General features: G+C 32.0%; 1 long non-coding RNA gene across 1 annotated transcript; it reads left to right on the forward strand.

Annotated features, from left to right (window-relative positions):
- The first annotated feature begins 2,104 nt into the window (after nucleotides 1-2,104).
- Nucleotides 2,105-3,620, forward strand: LOC128295264 (uncharacterized). The gene is made up of 2 exons (XR_008285611.1): nucleotides 2,105-2,290; nucleotides 3,429-3,620. It is a non-coding gene; the product is annotated as an uncharacterized LOC128295264 (long non-coding RNA).
- Nucleotides 3,621-4,885: the final 1,265 nt, after the last annotated feature.

The following is a 4,885-nucleotide window of genomic DNA, read 5'->3' on the forward strand; positions in this document are numbered from 1 at the left end:
AATTCTTTCAACGAGAATTTTAGAAGAAGTATTTGGGAGAGACATATATAGAAGACCGGAAACAGGATTTTTTGATGCTAAAATAGAGAGATATGTCCGTAGTGGATTATGAACGGGAATTTCTGAGATTGAGCAGATATGCAACTGAATTTGTACCGACTGAAACTGACAGATGCAAGCGATTTCTAAGAGGACTGCGAGATGAATTTCAACTGCAATTGATGCCTCTACAGATTACAGAATTTGCAGATTTAGTTGAAAGAGGTAAAATGATTAAACAAGTACTAGGTAAGAGTAAAAAGTCTGAAACTGTTCGTTCAGCTGGAAAGCGTCCTGGAACTGCTAGTTCAAGTTTGCAATTCAAACGATCAAGGGAATCTCATGGTAGTGGAAGATTCAGTTCAAGATCAGAAAGAGGAGACAGAAGTCGAAAAAGACAAACTACTGTATATACTGGTAGTATCAGAAGCCTAGCTCAGAACATTGAAATTCCAGAATGTGAGTATTGTGGAAACAGACATAGAGAAGAATGTAAAAAGTTAACTGGGGGTTGTTTCCGATGTGGACCCACTGATCATTTTGTTAAGGATTGTCCGAAGATTGGTAAGTCAGCACCAATGGTATCACAAAGATTTGAATCTGCTTCTAGAGGTCGAGGATCAGGCTAAAGTGGTCCAGCTGCTAGAGGAGGTACTAGAAGAACTAGTAAAAATGCTACCTAATAATCTAAAGTAAGAGCTCCGACCCGAGCATATGTTGTAAGAACTCAAGACGAGGGGGATGCTCATGATGTAGTGACAGATATATTCTTATTACATTCAGAACCCGTATATGCTTTAATAGATCCAGGATCGTCACATTCCTATGTTAATATAAAACTAGTTGAGACGGGAAATTTAAAATCTGAATTGTCTAGAATAACGATAAAAGTGTCCAGTCCATTGGGGCAAACTGTGTTAGTAAATCAAATATGTCGAAAATGTCGGTTGATGATTCAGGATACAATCTTTTCTGTTGATCTGTTGATTATGCCATTCGGCGATTTTGACATTATACTGGGTATGGACTGGTTGTCAGAACATGAAGTAATTTTGAATTTATTATAAAAAGAAATTTACTGTCCAAAATGAAATGGTAAACGGATTGAAGTAAATGGTATAAGGACTAGTGGTTCAGCTCGAATCATTTCTGCAGTTAAAGCTAGTAAGCTTCTTTACCAAGGATGTGCTGCTTTCTTAACATATGTTATTAACTCTGATTCTGTAACGACCCGAATTTTAAGGTTATCAGAAAATTTATTTTCGGGTCTCTGTTTCTGAAAAAATGGATTAGTAAATAATTATTAGAAATATTTATGAAGTTAGTCGAGTGGTTAATTAGAGTTTAATGAAGTAAATTTAGCTTAATTAATGATAAATGGATAAAATGATTAAATTGAATGAAGTGTGAAAGTTTAATTATAGAATAAAGAAAATTGAGGGGATTAAATAAGCAAATAAGCCAAAGTGAGTGCCAAGTGTGTGATAAAATAAAATACATGTGTGATAAATAATGTACATACATTTGTAATACATGTATGTATTTACTTATTATTTAAGTAAGTATTAATGTATTTATTATTATTAAATTGATATTATATGATAAATAAATAAAAGAAAGACAAGTGTATGAAAATGATTTGATATAAGTGTATAAATAAAATATACACATTTGTAATACAAGTATTTGATAATAAATAGATATTTATTTAAATATTAAATTATTGCTATAATTATTAATTAATATTAATATTATATTATATTATGAAATAAATTAAAATAGTGACAAATGTGTGGTAATTATAAAATACATGTGTAATAAATTGAATACATACATTTGTAACATGTATATTTAATTATTAGTAGATATTTATTATTTATAAAAGATATTTATTAATTAAATATTTATATTAGAAGATTTTTATGTAATAAATATATTAAATTATGACAAGTGTGTGGATAATAAATGGATACAAATGTAAAATAAATATTTGATATTAATTAGATATTTATTAAGTTAACATATTATATATATATATATATATATATATATATATAGTAAAACAAAAGAAAAGATAGAAAAGAAACAGAATGAAACGAAACAGAGAGCAAGGAAGGAAAGAAAAGAAAGAAAGGGAGAAAAGAGAAATTTGAGATTTCAAGGTTTGAAAGTTTAATTGTCAATGTGGTACCGGAAATCTCGGCTAAGAAAGGACAAGACAAAGTCAACGGGAGTTAGCTCGAAAATTACGGTTTGTATTTCTATAACCCGAACTTAATATTTAATTATTGAATTTATTATTTATTATGTATGGTAGGTGCATTGATTGAATTATTTGAAATAAAATGAATATTGATTGAAATTGAAGGGTGAATTTAATTAATAATTGTTGTATTTTAATTGAATGTTATGGTAAATAATTAAAGCATGAATTATTGGTATTGTGTTTTTATTGAAATGATTTGATTTGAAAATGTGGTGAAATAATTATGAACATGTGTTTATTGTGAAATTGAATATTTATTAGTGAAAAGTGAATGGAATTATATTGAATTGAAAAAAATATAATTAATTAATTAAAATAAGAATTAATTGAAAACTAAAAGTGAATTAAATACCCTATTAACTAGTCGGGCTAGTCGGATATAGTTGGCATGCCATAGGATATGAAAGAGTACGGGTTTTTGCCACTTCTCGATCGATACACTTATATGCCGACTCATTCACATCGTAATTCATCATACCGATTCAAACTTTGTGTGTCGGATATTGTTCTTATTATCTGCATCTTTATCTTGTTTGATTTGTTCGATGAAGTACTCGTACCGCATCTTATTCTTCGGATTTGTTCGATGAAGTACTCGTACCGTACCGTCGTTATTGTTCGGATTTGTTCCGATGAGGTACTCGTATACGTATTACTCTTATTATTATTCTTTGTTTCAGCTTCGACCGATGAGGCACTATGTGCCGTACTGGTGTGTTGGTTGGATCCGTGTATCCGTCTGAGTCCGAGTCATGTTAATAGGGGTAAATAAAGGAATTGGAAAGATCGACTGTTACTGAATAATTTAATTGTTACTGAATAACTGATTATTATTGAATAATTGATTGTTACCGAATAATTGATTGTTACTGAATAAATAATCGTTCTGATTGACTGGTTGTTAATGAATATTACTGATTGATTAATTGCTATTGAAAAAATAATAAATGATTTTGAATTTAAAGTAGACCAAAACATTGGTTGGAAAGTGAATGTTTGAATACTCATTGAGTTTGAATAGTTCAATATATAAAAATTAATATGTTTTATAATTGTTTAAGTGTTCGGATTGTAGAAATACCACTGAGTGTATACTCAGCGTACGGTTTGTTTCCGTGCGCAGGTTAAGGTTAGACCGTTGAATCAGCATCCCAGGCCGATCCCGAATTCAATGAGGTAAAGTATGTTGAGTATTGGTATTGGCATGTACCTAGGATGGCTTATGAGAGTCATTTAGGTTGTGAAAGTATTGATAAAATAAGTAAATTATGGTTGGCAATGGTATATAGTATGAATTTGAAATTTGAAAGAAAAATTCGTAGTAATTCAAAATTAGTTCCGAATTGATTTTACTGTTCATATTAGACCGCGAGGGCCCATTAAAGGGACAACGTCTTAAAATTATGATGAGTCTGAACGTTTATATTTAATTAATGTCTGTTTTGTACTGTACTAACTGGTAATGTCTAGTAACCCTGTTCTGACGACGGTATGGGGTTAAGGGACATTACAGATTCAGCTGAGAGTCAGTCAGTAAAATTCAGACTGTATGTGAATTTCCTGAGGTGTTTCCTGAAGAATTTCCTGGATTACCTCCTGATCGGGAAGTTGAATTTGCGATTGAAGTATACCCGGGTACAGATCCAGTGTCAATACTTCCATATCGAATGTCACCTACTGAGTTGAAGGAGCTGAAGGTACAATTGCAAGATTTATTAGACCGAGGGTTTATACGACCTAGTACGTCACCGTGAGGAGCTCCAGTGTTATTCGTTAAAAAGAAAGATGGTTCGATGCGGTTGTGTATTGATTATCGACAGTTGAACAAGGTGACTATTAAGAATAAATACCCGTTACCTCGCATTGATGATTTATTTGATCAAATAAAGGGAGTTTCTGTATTTTTAAAAATTGACTTGAGATCGGGATATTATCAGCTGAAGGTAAAGGAGAGTGAAGTACCGAAGATAGCATTCCATACACGGTATGGACATTATGAATTTTTGGTGATGCCATTTGGGTTAACAAATGCTCTGGCTGCTTTTATGGATCTTATGAATCTGATTTTTCAACCGTATTTAGATCGTTTTGTAGTGGTTTTTATTGATGACATCTTGGTATATTCGAAGTTTGAAACTGAGGATGAACAACATCTTCGAATGGTTTTGCAAATATTGCGAGAGAAGTAATTATATGGGAAATTGAGTAAGTGTGAGTTTTGGTTAATGGAGGTTGTATTCCTTGGTCATGTAGTATCAGCAGATGGGATAAGAGTAGATCCAAAGAAGATTGAAGCCATACTTCAGTGGAAAGTTCCTAGAAATGTGTCAGAGATACGTAGTTTCCTTGGTTTGGCCGGATATTATCGAAGGTTTGTGAATGGATTTTCAAAAATAGCTTTATCGATTACAAAGTTACTGCAAAAGAATGTTCTGTTTGTTTGGAGTGAACAGTGTCAGAAAAGTTTTGAAACATTGAAGCAAATGTTGACAGAGGCACCAGTATTGACTTTGCCAGAGTCGGGAAAAGATTTCATTGTGTACAGTGATGCTTCTTTAAATGGTCTCGGGTGTGTACTGA

The sequence above is a fragment of the Gossypium arboreum genome, chromosome 7, assembly GCF_025698485.1.
Source record: "Gossypium arboreum isolate Shixiya-1 chromosome 7, ASM2569848v2, whole genome shotgun sequence".
NCBI classification, from domain to species: Eukaryota; Viridiplantae; Streptophyta; class Magnoliopsida; order Malvales; family Malvaceae; genus Gossypium; species Gossypium arboreum.